We start from the raw sequence: 20,883 nt of genomic DNA, 5'->3' as shown, positions 1-20,883 counted from the left end.
GTACTAGGTCGTGGCCGAAGGGATCCTAAGTTGCATCGGTATAAGTACCATCGAAGACTTTGATCGGATAAGATCTATAGTTGGTGTTTTACATTTTTTTTATTGTTTCTATTGCAAAGAATAACCAAATATAGAGATTAGAGAGGTTTTTGTCTTTAAAATATGTTTGAAAATCTTAATTAATATAGAGCAAGATAAACAACGATCAAATAGTCTGCATAAACTTTTCTAATAAATACTTTTGCTTTAAGAACTTTTTCTTTTTTGTTCATAACTTTTACTAGACCTTCTAGGCGGTAGTGATGGTTGATGTTATTTTAAAAAATGTCATCCCGCATCTTCATCTGTCGTTTTTATCATGTCTTCCAATCAGTCAATGGTGTGTGGGAACCCTAGTGTGAAGTTTCACATGCATTCGTGTTCTCCTCCCATAAAGTTAACTAAGCAAGTATTCATTCACCCTTTCCTTCATTCTATTCAATTCTCAAACCATTAGGGGATTTCTATTTTCTATTGGAGAGCTAGAGCCTCACCAATAGTACATAAATGAATCCTAGCAGTGAAATAAAGGATGGACAAAGCAGCATCCAATTCCAACTATTCCTGACGCCCAAGACTGCGAGGGTTCTTAAGCAATCAATTGTGATGGCCTGCTAGAAGAACCACAGCCAGGTGACACCTCTCCATGTGGCAACCACACTTCTTGATTCCCTTTCGGGATTCCTGCAACAAGCGTGCCTAAATTCAAAGCCAAATTCCTCTCACCCCTTACAGGTCAGGTAGCTGCCTTCAGGGCGAAAGTATAAAGTGTTTCTGAGTTTCAGAGGGGAAGACACACGAGCTTCTTTCACTTCGCATCTCTATGCATCTCTTCAGAATATTAGAATCATTGTTTTCAAGGATGACAAGTCACTTCCAAAGGGAGATCACATTTCATACTCACTATTGGTGGTAATCCAACAATCTCAAATTTCCATTGTTGTTTTCTTAAAAAATTATGCAAGTTCGCAATGATGTTTGAAAGAATTGGAGAAATAATGGAGTGTCACAGAACCATAGGGCAGGTGGTAGCTATGAAGCATGGGGACGAGTGTTAGGTGGTGTTCCCCATTTCCGGTACTGCACGGGGACAGGGACGGCCAGGGGACACTGTTGACTTATTGGGTACGACTGACTAAGAGGACGACGACTTCATTTTGTAGGGACGTATTGGGGATGGCAGTGGCCTACACGTGCGTCCCCATGGTCCAAAATTTATCGGCTTTCTGTTTTTCACTCTCTCTCTCCTCGTTGGGCTATTCGCCACAATAGCCATTGTCGCCACACACCGAATCTCCTTCGCATTGGTCGACACCGGCAAGGGCAACCACCATGCCGAGTCAGCGAAGTTGAGACACGTTGACTTACATCAAAGCGTGAGTGCAGCAATGTTGTGTGCACGTGTGGCCATCTCAAGCATTGGATACGTTCCAAGCCAAATCCTAGTGGACTTGTCATTGGGAACACAAACCTCGTAGACCCACTTGTTGTTCCTCTGCCACACTCCTCTGTACATAGGAATGGCCATCACCAGGCAAACCACCAGGCAAATCCTCATGGACTTGTTGTTGGTGGTGATGCATTTGATTCAATGGAGGATGTGAGATTTTTAGAGTTTGTAGAACTCTCACTCGATGAGCCAAAATTGGAGAATGAGTTGATCACCGAGAATGTTGACAATGCTTGATATTTTATTTTATTTATTGTTTTAGACATTGAACTAAGTTGTTTGTAGTACTTTTAATGTTAATTTTGGACTTTGTACCTTAATGTTATATTTTGGTAGACCATTGGATTATCTTTAAGTTTATAATATGCTAGTGTTGTTACTTATTTCTCATGTTTTTTTTAATTTTTCAATTTTTTTTAAATAATAAAAAATATTTTAAAAAATTGTTGTTTCCTAGTTGTACCCGTATATTGAGATTTCTAGATTTATCGTTTTCTATCCCCATTCTCATACCCGTATATGTCCCGTGGTCGTTTTAGTGCATCCTTGGGTGGTAGTGCCAGTGTTCTACGATGTTGATCCTTCTGAAGTACGTCATCAAACTGGCCACTTTGGAAATGCATTTCAAAACCTTTTGAACAGAATGTCAATAGACCTAAATTCCAGGTAATTTAACACTTGCTGCTTTTGAGACTTCTACTGAATACTTTCTCTAAAAATAACATTTATCAAATTCATAACAGTGGAGAAATGGAGATGGTGATTAATAATGAGACAAACCTCCACGGAAAGCGTTGGAGGGAGGCACTTCGGGAGGCTGCTGGCATTTCGGGGGTTGTAGTCCTCAATTCCAGGTAATTCAAACACTTTGTCAGACTTCAATTTTTTATGTACTGTATTAACCAATAAAATTGACACTTTAAACATGTAAAGGTATAGGAAATAATAAATATAAAAAATATTGAGATTTTCTTGTAATTTTTAATGTCGAGAAGTCGTGTTAAAATCATTTTATAGAAAGGAAAAATATTTAAAAGACGAAACAGAGGAAATATGTGGCAGAGTTTGAGAATTGCAGTAATAAGTGTTTACAGAAAATTTGGTAAAAAATAAATTGTTTATAAACTTAAATTTCAAATTAATTGATATTTATAATTAATTAGAAATTAACAATGATAATCTGATAAAATAATAATTCTTATTTAACTGTATTTTTCGGAAATCAAACAAAAGTTGTTAAAAGTAGCAGAGCAATAAAAGCACATTTGTTTTTTGTTTTTGAAAGAAAAAAATGCTTGATTAAGTTATTTCTGAAAACCATTTTTTTATAATAAACCCCCTCATGTTCTATTACAGTATTGCTCATGGTCTTCTTTGTGCTACATCATCTTATTCCTCCCTTACTCTCTTCCGTCCCATTCTAAAAAAATAATTTTTTAGAATTGTTCTACAACTTACTTTTAAAAAACCAAAAAAATAAAAACACAATCTAACATACTCCAAGAATCATAATAGATGTATGTTACTTCTAAGGTTATCAAATTCGAGAGTTTGCGTAGACTTGTGAGAATTCGATAAACTCGACTCGTGAACTCAACTTCTAAACTCGAAAGAGTTCACTTCATATATAAATAATAACAAAATATCTATACATAACATACTTATTAAACATTTCAACAATATAGTAAAGTAAAATACTAAATCATAAATTTCACAATATTTAAATAACTAAGTCTAGTAATGCATCACTACTAGATAATAACTTGTAGGTGTCATACTAGTGGTAAATCATTTCCATCGAGGGTTTGATGTAATTAGAGAACAAGGGTTTAATGTTATTAAAGGTGAATTTTTTTTATTTGAGAATAACACATTAATTGAAGGTATGTTGAATACTAAAAAGACGGAAAACAACCAAAATAACTTACATTTTGGTCTAATTTTTTTAACTTGTTGACTCGTTGACTAGGTGGTAAACTTGAGTGTCCACCGAGTTTACTTAGAGTTTATAGAGTCTACTCAGAATATGCTAAAAAAGAGTTTACACATGAGTCAACTCACAGAGAGTAAGTGGACTCGTAAACTCGTAAAAGTTAATGAGTTAACTTGAGAGTTTAATAACCATGCACACTTGTATCCAATTATAATTTTTTCACTCAAATGTGCCACTGATTTTGATGTGTGTGTGTGTGTGTGTGTGTACCAGAGATCAACGAAGAGGAATCAAACAGACAAAAGAAGTTAGAACAATAATGAAGTAAGAAAAATAACAAAGACAAAATATAAAGAAAATAAATGGTATGAAGACAAATTAGATAAACATGCAAAGATTTAAATCAAAAACATTAAAAGAAAACAGAAACGGCAGAGCCGCACTGGATCTGTTGGGGGGAGGAAGAGAAGAAACTGGAGCGACCGTAGAGCCGTACAAGATCAGTCAAGAGGGAGAAGAGATATGAAAGAAAGAACTTGAAAATTTACTAACGAAAGAAAAACTTACAAAGAGTGTTTCCAAGAGCTTCTCTCTCTACAATCTGTTTGACTATTCTATCTCAAAGGGTGCCTCACAATGGACTTGAGGACTCCTTTTATAGAAATTTTTTATGTACTGTAGCTACAATACAGGTAACAAAATTGGAACTGTGACTACAGAAACCGGTAAAATTTATACATCATCTAAACAAATACCAAAACAATCATCTTCATTTTGGTAGAAATCATCATCCTTTTCAGAAGAGTTGGTGTCTTCTTTCTTTGAGGAAGAGCTTCCTTCTTCTTGAATTTAAAGTAATTTTATAACTTCCTTTAAGTTTTTGGTGAAATGTTCTTTGGAGTTGGATCCTGCCAGGAAAATAGTTAGTTGGGACTTTTGATTGAGGAATAAAGAAGTCTTTGGATCAGCAGCTTTCAGGAACCCTGGATGGGTTTTAAACCAGATCTGGTTCGGCCTTTGAGGCATCAAACTGATTCCACCACTTGACAAATGCATGTCGCTATAGGGATGGAAATTGCTTGTTGTTTTCCGTCTTGCTATACCTGTATTGCCATGAAAATATCCAAGACAAAGCAAAACTAGAAAAATATTTTAAGTCTACGAAAATTCGTGATTCCCGAGAATTAAACATCTTGTTAAATTGAGCAAATCCACGTTGAACTTGTTCTGGATATATTTCTAGAATTGGACCCAAAAAATCCCACCATTGAAGGAACCAATTTGGAAAATTATATATTGTGTTAGTCTTGAAGTAAATGAGCCATGAATGTTTGTATTTGTTGTTTTGATGCCAAAATACTTTGGTCCAGGCATCCATATAATCCCAATAGGTGTAACCTCTAGGATCAAAAGGTAGAGAAATTTTTTTTATTTCATGTAAATTGGGTCCAAATTGTCTGGGTTGCATGACCTTTAAAATTTGGATTGTTGAATGGGTGTTTAATGACAGATCATTTGGGTCTTTGAAGTGTTTGATGGACACTGAGTTTGAGTCTATCAAAATGAACTCATAGAAAGTTCTAGTTTTGTTAATTGTTGTTGGTTTGAAATGGAATCCTAAAGGAAACGCCTTGGCTATAGCCTTGAAGGGATTTTTATCCCAATACTCCGGCTCCATCTGCAAAACAGTTGAAAATTTATTTTTTGAAATATAAACGTTAGTAGATTTTTGGGCTGGTGTTGCCCTTTTGGTTGTTGGGGTCAATGTTTGTTCCCCTTTTGAAATGTTACAGACAACTTTGGATTCTTTGGTTATTTGGATAAGGGTTTTTAAATCAATTCAAATTCATCGTCTGATTCTGAGGCTATGTTAACCCATGTTTTCTTTGGAAGTTTGGTCAGGCCAATTTCTTGAAGGGCCAAAAGTGTTTGTATTGGGAAGGCATAGTCAACCTTGGTTTGTTTTAATGTTTGTTTTTTTGGGAGTTCTTGAGTGGATGACTCAAGTTTAATTGAGACTATTTGGGTCGATGACCCTTTTGCTTTTGGCTTCTAGGTAGATGACCCAGCCTGGGTTGGTGACCCAGAAGATGATGGTGAACTCTTTTTTGGAGATGGCTTTGGTAGAGCCAGTTTGAATCCTTTTCTTGTACTTCTTCCTCCCCTCAGGGAGGTGCCAGATGCCCTAGGAGGCATGGGAATTTCTCTGTAAGAATTCACGGATAAGATAGTCAGGCCGAGAGTTTGAAGTGCCTTTGATATACTCTATGTCAAAATCAAAAACACTTAAAATTGCTTGCCATCTTGCAAAAATTTGTTTTGAGGCAATATTTTTGACATCTTTTTGTAAAATATCTTTGGCTGACTTATAGTCCATCCGTATTAAAAACTCTTGATTTAATAAATCAGATTGAAATTTGGAGATGCACAAAACAATTGCTAAAACTTTTTTCTTGACAGTTGAATATTTCAACTGTCCAGAATTCCAATGTTTAGATGTGTATGCAATGACATTTTCTTGGGTATTGACTCGTTGTTTGAGAATACCACCATAACCTATGTGAGATGTATCTGTTTCGACAATTTTGAATGTCTGCGAAACTGGGAGATATGGACATTTTATAGATTGGACTTTGAGTTTAATATCCTTAACAACTTGGGTATAAATGTCAGACGAAGGAGGAGGAATTTTTCGCAACCTATAATGCAGTGGTTTGACACTATTATTTAAATATGGTTCAAATTCTTCGACATAATTTAAACAACCAAGGAATCTTTGTAACTGGGTTTTATCTAAAATTTGGTTGGGGAATTTGTTCGCAAACTCAATTGACCTATCTATTGGTATGATTGTTCCCTGGTGTATGTTGTGACCAAGAAATCTGATCTTTGTCTGAAAAAGATTGATTTTCGATTGGGAGACCGTAAGACCATTTTGTTTGATAATGTGAATGAAGGTCTACAGATGTTAAAAATATTGATCAATATTTTGAGAAAAAGTTAAAGCATCATCTATATAGATAATGAAAAATTTTGAATAGGGATTAAAGATGTCATTCATGATTTTTTGGAATTCTGAAGGGGCATTCTTCAAACCAAATGGCATAACGTTCTATTCATATTGCCCGAAAGGTACAGTGAAGACAGTTTTGTACCTATCAGATTCTTGTATTTGGATTTGCCAAAATCCTGACTTCATGCCAAATTTGGAGAATATCTTTGCAGAATTCAATCCAATGAGTAAATCTTTTTTGTTTGGAATAGGATACCTAATCCATTGTAAAGCTTGATTCAGTGCTTTATAGTTTATAACTAGACGCGGTGTACCCCATTCAAGTTTGGCTTTTTTGTTGACATAGAAAGTAGCACAAGACCGTGGGCTTTTGCTCTTCCTAGTTAAATCCTTATCAAGAAGATCCTTAATATCCTTTTGGTAATATTGAAGGAGTTCTTCATTCATTTGGATTGGTCTGGCTTTTGTGGGAATTTGTTTTTCCCTAAAGTCTCTCTCATACGGGAGATCAAGTATGTGTTTTTTCCGGTTCCAGAATGCATGAGGCGAATCTGAACAAATGGTTGATTGAATATGTTGTAACAGAGATTGGATTTTTTCCTTTAATTGAGGCTTTTCCAATTGTATTTGAATATTGTTAAAAGAAACTTCTTCTTTTAAAAAATTGATCTGGCTAATCTTCTTTTCTAAGAAGTTTATGTTTCTTGAAATAGGTTTAGTAGAAATGTTAAATGTGATTTTTCTTCCTAGATGGGTAGTGGTTATTCCTTCCTTAGATATTTGAAGGGGTAATAAAGATGTGATGAAGGGTGTTCCTAGGATAACTTCATTCTTAAGGTTTTTTACCAAAAGAAAATTTGTTTCAATCCTAAGACCCTGATTTTCTATAATTGTGCTTGATAACTTATAATTAATTTTTAATTTTGAACCATTTGTTGTACTCATCTTTTCTGAGGTTTTCTCAAAGAATTTTGTAGGAACTAATCATTCCTAAATACAATTTGAATCAGCCCCAGTGTCAAATAGGGTCATTGTGTCTAAAAAAATCATTTATAATGATTCTAATATTAATATAAAATTTTTGGATTTTAATCTTGTTGATTAATCCCATGAACATTTCATCTTCTTGATCATCATTTTTATCTCATTTTCTTCACTTTCTGAATCACTGTGTTCTTTGAAATGAGATAGGATGATTTGATGAAGTTCTTGTTGTTGTCTAAGTTCTTTAACCTCTTGTTTTAGGTTGTTGATTTCTGTTTGGAGATCTTGGATTGTGGTAGGTTTGACGGAAGTGTTTTCCAGTCTTTTGAGAATATTGCTAACATCAAATTTGTTATTGGTAATGAAATCTTTTGGCTTAGGTTTGGTTTCCAAAGTTTTTTTAGTTTATTCAAGAAAACCTTCTTTTCCCAAGGGTCTGGTATGGAATTGATTGGCTCTAACAAAAGATCCTGATCTCTTGTTAGGGTGTTAATTTATTGGGTATCTTCATCATCTGTAGATGGTGGTTGATCATCCCGTTGAATTAGGTTAAGATTTTCTTCAGAGGATACATCTTCGGTTTCTTTCTCTGAGGTTTCAATGAGTAGATTATTAATCTGCTCTTCTATGGATGGTTCTAGGTTGAGGTTTCTTAATTTCTTCTTCAACCAACAATATTTGCTAATGTGACATTGTTTTCCGCAATTATAACATACTATTTTGGTTTTTGTATTAAGTTTTTGAGTATCGGTATTTTTGCTAGTTAAGGTTCTTGATTATATGTGGTTCTAGGTATACTAGAAGTTGTATCTAATCCTTGAAGGTTTATACTAGGAAACTGGTTTTTGTGACTCGGATCTAGATCACCCTACTAGAATTGACTAGGTTCTTACCGAGAAAGACCTTCTTGCCGATTCATACTCGGATCTTGAGGCTTCTATCTTAAATGAGAAAGAGTTTCTCCTTTTGAAGGTTATTTCTACCTTATCAGAATTATTCTGCTTGATTTGTTCTATGGTTGGAGCGGGTCTGGGGACTGACGGTGTGGCCTTGTCCATGATCCATTTTTTAGGAAGAGTTACCTCATCCCATTTTATGGTTATTGGGAGAGAAACATTAGCCTTTGTCATATCAGTGATCAACAAAGTTGTCTCTCCTCTTTGAGGTTTTAGAAGGACTCTTGATGCACAAGTGTTCATGACCTTATATTGGATCCTATAAATTAAGGCTACTGGAATTGATCATTCTTTCATGTCAAGTCCATGAAAGTGGATATTTAAGAATAGAGAGTCAAGAATGTTTCTATCCATCAGACTCGCCGTTTAGTTTGGGTAACAGTTGAAATAGACTGGTCCTTGATATATATATATATATATATATACACCTTTCCTTTTTTTTCTATAGGAATGAAAGTGAGGCTATCAAAAACATTGTTGAATATGTTACATGTTTGTTAGAAGAGACAGAGTTATTCATTGTCAATAATCTAGTGGGAGTAGAATCTCGAATACAAGATATGATTTAACTACTAGAACACAAACTATCAAACAATGTTGTACTATTAAGGATATGGGGAATGGAAGGCATTGGTAAAACAACCATTGCAACAACCATTTACAACAAGATTGGCAACAATTTTGAGGGAAGGAGATTCCTTGCACAAATTGGGGAAAATTGGGAGCAAGATGCTGGCCAAGTGCATTCATAACAACAAATTCTACTTGATGTTGACAAAGAAAAAAAAAACAAAGATACTTAACATTGAATTAGGAAAAAATATATTAAAGAAAAGACTTCACCATAAAGGGTACTTCTTATAGTTGATGATGTGAATAAATTGCACCAGTTGAATACTTTGTGTGGAAGTCATGAATGGTTTGGTTCAGGGAGTAGAATAATAATCATCACAACCAGAGATATGCATATACTTAGAGGGAGAATAGTAAACCAGGTGTATACTTTGAAAGAAATACATTAAAGTGAATCTATTGAGCCTTTTAGTTGGCATGCATTCAAGCAACAAAGTTCTAGAGAAGATTTAACTGAACTTTCTAGAAATGTAATTGCTTATTATGGGGGATTACCACTAGCTCTTGAAGTCCTTGGGTTCTATTTGTTTGATAAGGAGGTAACAGAGTGGAAGTGTGTTTTGGAGAAACTCAAGAAAATTCATAATGATGAAGTACAAGAGAAGTTAAAAATAAACTTTGATGGTTTAAATGATGATACCAAGAGAGAAATATTCCTCGATATAGCTTGTTTCTTTATTGGGATGGACCGAAATGATGTTACACATATACTAAAAATGCCAGTGGACTTTTTGCTGAAAATGGAATATGCGTCCTCGTAGAGCGAAGTCTTATTACTTTTGATGAAAAGAACAAGCTTAAAATGCATGATTTGCTACGAGACATGGGAAGGGAAATCATTCATGCAAAATCATCAAAGGAACCTGAGGAGCGTAGCAAGTTATGGTTTCATGAGGATGTACTTGATGTATTATTAAATGAAAGTGTAAGACCAACATTTATTTATTTATTTTGGATGTGCAACTAGAATCCATAGTTTTATTTTACATTTTTTTCAATTTGATTTTACAGGGAACAAAAGTTGTTGAGGGATTCACTTTGATGCTACCAAGGACTACTAATACAAAATGTTTGAGTACTCTAACTTTTAAGAAGATGAAGAAACTCAGGTTGCTTCAACTTTTTGGTGTTTGACTTGCTAGAGATTTTAAGAACCTTTCGAAAGATTTGAGATGGCTATGTTGGGATGGATTTCCTTTAAAATTCATACCAGTAGAATTTTATTAAGAAAGTTTAAGGTGTTTGGTTTGCATTTTTATTTTCTATTTTCATTTTCTAAAAAATGTTTTCATTTTCAAAAGATTAGAATTCTAAAAATATGTTTGGTTTGACTTCTTGTTTTCTGCTTTCAAGAAATAAAAACACTGAAAATGCGTTTTCAAAAGGAAATGTATTTTTAGATTTGCTTAAAATTACATTTTTTGCCACCGCGTTTTCATTTTACCCAAAATGAGGTTCCTGGTTTCAACTGAAAACAAGATTTTATTGTTTCCAGTTTTTGGTTCGTTTGGGAAAATATTTTCATTGAAAATGAAAACAGAAATCCAATCAAACACATTTCCATCACCATTTTCTATTTCCAATGAAAATGAAAACAAAAAACAACCAAACCAAACACCCCCTTAGTTTCCATTGAGTTAGAAAACAACAATGTCAGCCATCTGTGGAAAGAGGCCCTGGTATTTATTTTGAGTTAAGTTTTTGGCATTTCATGAATTATCTTTTATTTTCTTATTGATTGATGCAATCTAAATTAAGCAGTTCAAATATTAATATTATTCAATTATGTGATACTTTTAGACCTAAATATTTTCCTTGCATTTTCCTCCCAATCTTTCTTTCAAGTACTTTGAATAAAGTTTACCAAATAATGAATTTCTAACACAACATTTTTTCTTCAAATTTTTTAAATTAAGGTTCGTCAACATTTTCCAATAGTTTTGTATTTAGGAGATGAGTTCAAATATGATTATTGTCAATGTCAATTTTATTAGTACTATGTTTAAATGATGTGTGTGAACCCATCATTTTAAACATAAATCTCTTACAAAGTGTTTGTAATAATTAAACTTTAGTAATATAAATTAGTTATGCTAATATAACCTGGAACTTTATATATTTAACAAGCTCTAACATGAAAATTCTTTTTTAGTACCAAAGATAAAACATATAGCCATCTACATCTAGTGCAAAAACTTTGAATGAATAGAAGGGAGATGTAAAGATTGTTTTGAATACTTGGTTAAAGTCCCTCTAATCTCAAATATCAAAACTATCTAATATTTATTACTTGTTATCCCTAAATTTAAACTCTCTATAGTATGCCAACAAATTGTAGCCCTTGTAGAAAAATTTGAAAGCAAAAGTAAAACTAAACCAATTGACATTAAAAATAATGACACTACATAAATGTAAATATTTTTCTTTCTACTTGCAAGGTTATTGTTGATGCATCATAATTGCTTCCATCTAATTGAAGCTTCTATATATATTTTCTCTGTAACATTTCTTTTCTTGCGATTGATGGAAAAGCTAAAAATTCTCAATCTTAGTCATTCTTATTATTAGACTCAGATTCCAGACTTTTCAAACTTACCATATCTTGAAAAGCTAATACTGATAGATTGTCCAAGACTATATGAGGTTTCCCATACATTACTAGAAAATAGGCTTTTAAAATTAATTTTTTTCGACTTTCAGCATCGATTTTTAACCGATGTTGAAACCACTGACGTTAACGAACTCCATGTTAACATCAATTTTCAAAAAATCAATGTTAACATACACAACACAACATCAGTTTTTTAGAAAACCGATGTCATATAATTAGCAATAAACCAAAACAAATGTAAAATATGCAAAACACATCGGTTTTTTCAGAAAACTGATGTTGTGGTACATAAATAAACATCGGTTTTTAGAAAAATCGATATTGTTGTACACCTAATAACATTAGTTTTCCTAAAAACCGATGTTGTGGTATATAAATCAACATTGGTTTTTAGAAAAATCAATGTTTTCATACACCTAACAACATTGGTTTTTCTAAAAATTGATGTTGTGATGCATACAGCAACATCGGTTTTCTGGAAAACCGATATTGTGAGGGCACCACAACATCGGTTTTTCCAAAAATCAATGTTGAGAGTGCACCACAACATCGGTTATTAGGAAAATCGTGTTGTCAGGCATAAAACAACATCGATTTTTCTAAAAACCAAATGTTGATTTATGCACCACAACATCGATTTTTAGAAAAATAGATGTTATTTTTTGCAATTTTTTTTAATACTTGTTTTGTTTTTTTTTTAATATTACCCAAACCTGCAAATTAAAATACAAACCAATCTAGACAGTATAAATTTTTATTGAATAATTACTATCAATTGTAAGAAATAGTTAAAGAAAACAATAATATCAATACATAAAATCATCTACTATAACCGAATATAATTAAACTATCTATAAAATTGTAAAATTCCTTAAACACCTAGTATTTCATTCTTAACTTTGAGATAACATCTTGCCCACATAATGCAAATTGCCTTTAATGTCTTTGGTTCCCATGGTCTTGGATCAGTAAAATATTGCAAGATATAATAAAATATAACTTAATAAGTATAAATAATAACAAGTATAACAAATGAAATTAGTTTTAAAGTAAACAATTATCATTTCCTAATTATCCTTGAAACCTCTTAGGACTATCGTTGACATCCAATGCATCTCATAATAGCTACACTTAGTGTTTCCTCTTTGCTTATTACACAAAATTCACTAAGATATTCAAAGTTAATCAAAAATTAGTGTACATAGTAATAAAATGTAATTTTTAAGATATTAAATATTGTTTAAATGACTTACTTTAACTTAAATTTATTTAGCAGTAGCCTTGGATTTACTTCCTTGAATATCGTTGAATCCCTTCAAAGCACTGGTTAAGAGAAACATGCATGCCTATTGTATGATTAAAATATTGATGTCTTGCAAATGATAAAGTAAATGTCTTACAAATTACATTTGACATGTTAATAATTCCTTTCAAGTAGTTGTCAGGCTTATTGTGCAAGGAACAAAACCAGACAACAACATTGTCCTTAGGACATATAACGACCTGTTGCTAATGTGCACTGCATTGGAGAATCTCTCTATGAATTATGCATCCATTTCTTAATATAATCCTCATATTCAAATTGCAATTGCCCAAATCTCTGTATGGACTGTGACTCATGGAATCCATACACAAAGGCATTCTCCGATCCTAGACTTAACTCATTCATATGCCTATTGCTGCTAAAATAAAGTAAATTATGCATCAATTTAAAACAATCAGTTATGTAATGGACTATAATGTAAAGTAACTTATAGAATCCACATTTGTATAACAAAGATGTTAAGACATTGATCATTGTGTGCTATTTCAGAAAGATCTTCATGTTTTATGTACAAGGGGACATTATCATTATACACCTCAAACATAGTTGAATCCTATGGCACCTACATAGGCTTGAGGAAAAACTTTGGGATCATTAATCTTATTTGGTATAGGGGATCATCATCAGGTTTCGCCCTATCTACAGGTTTCACCAGTCCTTCAGCTCCTTATTTATCATATACATTTAATAAACATAAGTCATTGATAGTCAACACTTTATTTGTAACAAATCATTTTTGTAATAATAACAAACACAAGAAAAAGAAATACTTGTTCTAAAAAAGGATGTAAAAGATGTGTCGGCCAAGCAAGGAAGGTGTTAAGGGTCTACCCCACTAGCTGAACCTCTTGAGTGGGTACAGGGACGCAAGCATTAGCATCTTGAACTTCCTCAACACTAACCTTCACTTGATCATTGCCCAACGGGACATTGTAGATGGTTGTCGACCCCTAATAAACTCTTTCAAGGGCAACCAAGCAGGGATGATTGTCATCAACATACAACCCACATTTCTCTTATTCACACGTGTTTGGGTCATGCCTCGAGGGATCGAAAACACTTCCCTTTGTGCTGACACGGGCAACGGAAGGACCAACCTCAGACTCAGGAGGCAGTACGAGTCCATGGGATTGCATATGCGATTGCATCTGGTTGAAGGACAACATTAGTTGTCGAGTCACCTTTTTAGTGATCGACTGCTCCAACTGGTCCCTGATTTTTTGTGTCAATTGCTCTAGCTCTTTGGGAGTGATGGATGTAGAAGTGCAGGAGCTTTTTGAACCTGGTCCAAAGTATTGTTTGATCGTGACACCTACTCCAACAACACGGACACGATCATAGTACTTTGGTCGCCCAATGGCAACAGTCAGCACATCCTAACGTCCATGGGTGACAAAGCTACCCTGTGTTGAGTGCTCTTTAAGGGAATCCTACAATCAACAAAATATTGCATCAGTCTACAGACTATTATCGTTATTACAAAAATTGACCATTGAAATCAAAAAATAACTTACAATCCTATTTGCAATTTCGTGTGCTACTTCAGATGTCATCTCTCTAGATTTTTTGGTGTGAGTCATCTTCCACTTCATGTGTCGTCTAATGGGAGATGGAGGATCAACAATTGTTTCTGTGCTCCTGGATTAAGCTGCTTGCTCCAATTGTTTCTTTTGTTTTTCCTCCATTAACTTTTCTTCTAGTAAATTATAACCCCCATGAGACAACACGTGAGGGGCAGTGTTGAGTTTCTGGATGACCTGGGCATTCTTTCTAACATCCTGTCACAATTAGACAAAAACTTGTCAACAAAATGCACTTGAAAATAATGCATAACTGTCAAATTCATAAACAATGCAAGTCAACTAACTTTCCATGAAGGTTCTCTACGACTCTGACAAAATTGTTGCCACTTTTCTTTGCCAATATCGTCCTCCTCCTTGCCTTGTTCTAGAGTCAATTTGGATGTCAAATCTGACTTAAACTTCCTCCATCGCTCTCCTATCGTCTTAAGGATTTTCTTCTTCGTCCTTTGGTTGGATGCTTCTGGAATATCAAATTCACCATGCGATACGAAAAATACATTTAATAGTTAGTCAATAACATTCAACATTATAACACTTTTAGTAAAACCAATTACAATAAAATTTAATTCAAATACTTGAATGTCCTTCCAAATCAAATCCATCTAAGCCGCGAGAACTTCTTTCCAATTAACAAATGTAACGTCCACCTTGTCTCAAGCGATGATCCCCAAATACATCCTTAATTTCTTTCTGTAAGGACCATCAACTTTCCCAGTGTTAGGATCCATATAAACCACTGATCTCTCCATTCTAATGGGTCTGGTATCCAAGGATCTGATCTGTGTTGCTTTTCTAGTCTTCTTCGGAGAAGACGACGAAGGTGCTGACTCAGAAGGAGGGGAGTTCGGTGGTTTAGTCATGTGTCTGTTAAAAAATAACATTAATTAAAATCAACTCAAAAGACTAATTACGTTAATTATTACTTAATATTAATGGGGAATTAAAATTTATAATAGGATGAAAGACTTTAGAAAAAACATTTAACTACTTGTAAATGACTAATATATTTTTTTCTAGGTAATCGATATTTGTCTAGAAAAATATATAGTAAATAAAAAATGTTTTCAGGTGCCTTAAGCCTGAGTTTTACTCACTTTATTTGCTGAAGGGACAAACCTAATAATATTAATTAATCTTTTTCTATAAGTAGAATGAACAAATATAATGAATTGAGTTTATGGGAGGTTAGATGATGAATAAAGATTTGAATTTTTATTCAAAGAAATTTTCATATTTAACTTATTTAGTTTTTGTTCTTACATATATATATATATATATATATATATATATATATATATATATATATATATATATATATATATATATATATATATAATTAAATTGTTACAAAATTTAAATTTTTTATGATAAATATCTTTTTTTTATTTGCTAAAAGATTTCATTAATAAAACTAAACCTGTAACACCTTGAAATTTCACTAACTATAAATCGATGTTTAATTTTATTAATTGTGTTATTTGATTATATGATTTATTTGAATGAGATTTCAAATTTTACCTAAACCTATTCGGGTAAAACTGCGATCTTGGATTTACTAACCGTTGGATCGTCTTCAAATTTTTACTATAGGTTCCTAACACATGTCCCCACGGTTTGACTATTGGGATTTTCAAAATAAAAATTTCTAACCTCTCATTTAGTGTGAGAAGCGTACTAAGCACAATTCTTTAGTGTGAAAAACATGATTTTTCGCTCGTCTTCTCTCCAAACGCCCACCCAAGCCCTAACACCTCCTCCTCCACCACCCATGACCACTGGTGGCCACCAAGAGCCATCGTTGCTTGCCGCCAAACCACCACACCAAGAGGAACATTTTAATTGAAGCGAAATCCTCATAATCCACCTCAAGGATTTGGTGGAGAACAATCCCTCAATCCTTTCTTTCATAGCTTCTCTAAGGTAATCTTGACTTTTAAGCATTTCTCCTAGTTAGTTTGAGCTTCTCTTAGTATCTCTTGTGTTTTGGGTATTGTAATAGGGTGTTTTTACACTTCCTTTGAAAAACCCTTGAAAATGAGACGTTGTAAAAGTTATCTTTTTATAAAATTGATGTTATTTTCTTGACCTTCGTTGAACCCTAATCACATTGGCGTGATCGGAATTTCAAAATGACATCTCTTTTTAGTAGAATCCGAAACACCCTTTAGCCCTTTATGTTTTCACAAGGGCAATTGACTCTGAATGTTGTTATTAACCTTGTTTTTGAAGTCTATACTAAATTTTCTTTGATTTGGTATATAGAATGACGTGTTTGAACTGATGAACGTGAACGAGAGAGATCTCTAAATGACACAAAGAGGAATTGATGGAGAGCTCACGACAGGTGAAATGAGTTTATTATAATTTACGGCTTTTGATACCATAGTTGGGGTCAGGGAACCTAACTATGGGGATGTATGTCTATCTCTGTTGCATGCTGGTTTTCAAGAAAAATAATGTTTTTGACTAATGAGATGCGATACATCTGTTATTGGTAAATGACATTATTATTTTTATTAGACTTGTGTTATCTGAAGACCTGGGGAGTGTGAATCTTAGGCATAAACTATATATGTATGTATATGAAAAATGTGATTTACTGATGATATTTTTATTGTTGATATTAATTAATATGAGGTGATGTTGATGTTTATGATAATATTGATAGAGAATGATGTTGTTATTGAAGATGATATTGATAATAATTGATACGAGACGATGTTGGTGTTTATGATAATATTGATATGAGATGATGTTGTTATTGATGATTATGTTGATATGAGATGATGTTGTTGTTGTTGATAGTCATTGAGATGAGATGATGTTGATGTTGAGAATGACATTGAGATGAAATGATGTTGATAATGACATTGAGATGAAATGTTGTTGATGTTGAAAATGTCATTGTGATGATGTGTGATTTGTATGTACATGAGGGGTGCAATGACCATGATGGATATCCCTGGTGGGGGAAATAGATTGGTTAAAGAGTTTTAAGCATCTCTAGAGGGGGGTGGCTTTGAACCTTTAATTATCCACGATTAGTACATTGATGGTGCCCATGTTTCATACTTCATATTGCATGGAAATAGTATAAACTTTGTGAGTAAGTACTTGTAGTTTCTCATAAGGGGGAATACTTGTACTTGGGGGCATGTCACTTGGTTTGGAACTCCCTTGAGACTTAGGCTGATCAACATTGGGGGGGGGGAGGAGAGTTGCCTGTGCACGACAAGGTGACCTCAACACTTGTTGCCTAGTTTTCTTAAGTGAGAGTGTTGCATGTACACGTTTAGGCCATTTCCTGATGAACGGTATCACGTTGCATTTGAGAGTTGAGGTCAGGTGCATGCATCATACTGAGCATGATTGATTGGAATTATGGACGAATGATGACTACTTGTTGAGTGTATGTTGGACTAATGGATGTTTGTGTATGATTATGGTATTTGTTAATGCTTTCTTACTAATCATAGTTATTTGATTTTTGAGTTAATTTCTTTTATAATAAACTCACCCTTGCAATTTTTGAACTGTGTGGTTGGTACCTGTGATGATCACGAACCTTCGTTCATGGGAGCAGACGGATATCAGTAGAGTACGTGAAGTGAGATTCTTTTGTAGAGCCACTAAGCCGACATGATGACGTTGAGATTATTTTGGAAGAGAGTTGTGTTTTATTAATCAACTCCTTTGTAGCTGGTTCTATAATTTTTTTTAATTGAGGATGTAAATCACAGATTCAATTATATGTATGAACTAATTTACTTTCCATTATGTAAATGATGTGTACTTAGTTAATATATATATATATATATATATATATATATATATATATATATATATATATATATATATATATATATATATATGTATTCATTTAAGTCATTGTGGGTTGTTTGGTGAATGTACATCGCGAAAAAAAAGTCTCATTTTTCATAAGCAAATTAACGGAGTTTTCATTTAAAAAAATTAAAATTTACGTGGTTTAGAGTAATGATATCGTAGCGACGAGGCGGGTCGTTACAAAACCTGGCACAAGGTGTGATCAAGATTAGATAAAAAAAAATTTAAAAAAAAGGATTAGAAATTATGAGACCAATTGAATTTTGAAAGATGGCATTTAAAACTAAAGGACCGTAAAAAGAGATAATTTGACTTAATAGGGGTTGTTTTCATGAATTGTTCCAAGACAAGGCAAATTTTATCTGCCATTCCGCAAGACAGATTTCAAGATATAGATTACCCTTGTTTCCATTTCTATTTGTATTATCCAACATGCATAACACTATCCCTACAACATAGATACACTAAGTCTCTTATGCTTCCTTCACTCAATACTTAGTAGTTTCTTCATTCATGTTCATAAGACTATAAGTCATCTAAACTAGACTCCCGCATGATTAGATAGTAGCTCATTTAAGAATAAAATACTAACCCTCTTCACATATGAATACCCAAGATTACATTTTGCACACAAATTTCACTAATGACCATGTTGTCATGTCCAATCATGAATAACATGCCTTAAAAGATGATATTGGTATAAATTGGAGATAAAAGCAATTTTAGTAGTTTCAAATTCTATAGAACAACATTAATTAAATCTATTTTCAACTAAAATACAAACCAAGTGTCAACATATTCAAAACGTAGAATTTTATTGCTTTATTATAGCAGCCACGCAGTAAACCACTCAGTAGGACAAGTTACACTATAAAAATCATCAAAAAATGTACAAAAATAAAAATGACATGGGATCAATTGCATCACAAAGAGGACACACGCGCCTACAAAAATACCAAAGGGCATTAAAAACCAAGATTTTTGTCAATCACAATGCAGCTTGTATCACAGGGCAGAAGTGTAACATGTTTTCAGAAACATATATAAGCACCTATGTTGCATAACTTACATAGTGTATTAATATGTAGAACTTAGGACTTAGATAATATACACTTAGGTTTTGTTTTAACATGACCAGTGGTAAGGTATATCATTCATAGAAGGTTAAACTCACTTAATTTGCACACAAATACAGTCAAAACCTAAGCTCATAAGATAGTAAGATACACACATTACCAAGAGTGACAAAGTGTCTTAATTCAAATGCAATATGCATATAAAAAAGAATTTTCATGTTTGTAATGCACTATAAATTCAGATAATAGAAGGAACCATCCCTAGCTTCTTGCTTACTATCACCATCAAAACCAAAGACAGAAACAAGCATTTATAGAAGACTGACCTTTCATGACCGAGAACGAGAACGAGAACGCAATAGTGAGTAGAGTTGTGAGTGAGAGCGAGAACAAGAGCGCAAGAGTCAGAGATGAGGGGTCACTGTGCAGCTACAAAGAGTGTGTGAGTGAGAGTGAGAGTGAGAATGAGAGCACGAGAGTGAGAGATAAGGGGTGTCGTCGTGCCGCTGCAAAGAGTGTGTAAGAGTGAGGGCGAGAATGATAGCACGAGAGTGAGAGATGAGGGTGGGAGATGATTTAGAGTGAGCACGAGAAGAGGAGGAGACAAATTTAACTAAAAGAAACACAACATCAATTTTTCAAAAAACTGACGTTAACATGATTTCGTTAACATCGGATTTTGAAAAAACTGATGTTAACATGAGTTTGTTAAAAACCGATGTTGACATGAGTTTGTTAACATTGGTTTTTTTAAAAACCAACGTCAACAAACTCATTTTATTTATGAATATGTCATTGTATTTTTGTTAATATCGATTTTTAAAAAAATTAATGTTAACATAACGATGTTAAATCTATTCTTTCTAGTAGTGATACCATTGGATATCTGAGGGTAGTTGTGTTGATAAATTTGGAAGACTGTATTTGCCTTCGTAACCTTCCAAGAAGCATTTATAATTTGAAATCTCTGAAAACTCTTATTCTTTCTAGGTGTTTGATGATTGACAAGTTGGAAGAGGACCTAGAAAAAATGAAATCTTCGACAACACTGATTGCAAACTGATTGTGGATAATACAACAATAACAAGAGTGCCTTTTTCAGTAGTACGATCAAAAAGTATTGGGTATGTTTCTCTATGTGGCTATGAAGGATTATCACATGATGTATTTCCTTCTATTATTTGGTCTTGGATGTCACCAACAAATAATCCCTTATGCCTAGTTGAATCTTATGTGGGCATGTCATATCTTGTTTCTTTTGATGTACCAAATAATGGTTCCTATGATCTTTTAACTATTTCCAAATGAAGGAGGATCAATTGGTCCACACATATCGATGTGCATAAGTTGGAAATGTACCTTTGCTCTTGATTCAGCTCCTTTGGCAAAAAACTTCTTCTTGCATGTTTGTCAAGAAGGCATGCTTCGCACAATT

General features: G+C 33.5%; 1 pseudogene; it reads left to right on the top strand.

The window, feature by feature from the left end:
• The first annotated feature begins 546 nt into the window (after positions 1–546).
• On the top strand, positions 547–20,511 carry LOC100799896 (disease resistance protein RPV1-like; annotated as a pseudogene).
• The last annotated feature ends 372 nt before the right edge of the window (positions 20,512–20,883 follow it).

Source organism: Glycine max, chromosome 3 (assembly GCF_000004515.6).
Source record: "Glycine max cultivar Williams 82 chromosome 3, Glycine_max_v4.0, whole genome shotgun sequence".
Taxonomy (NCBI): domain Eukaryota; kingdom Viridiplantae; phylum Streptophyta; class Magnoliopsida; order Fabales; family Fabaceae; genus Glycine; species Glycine max.
Note: the sequence above shows the minus strand (reverse complement) of the source record. Positions and strands in the feature narration are given on the sequence as shown.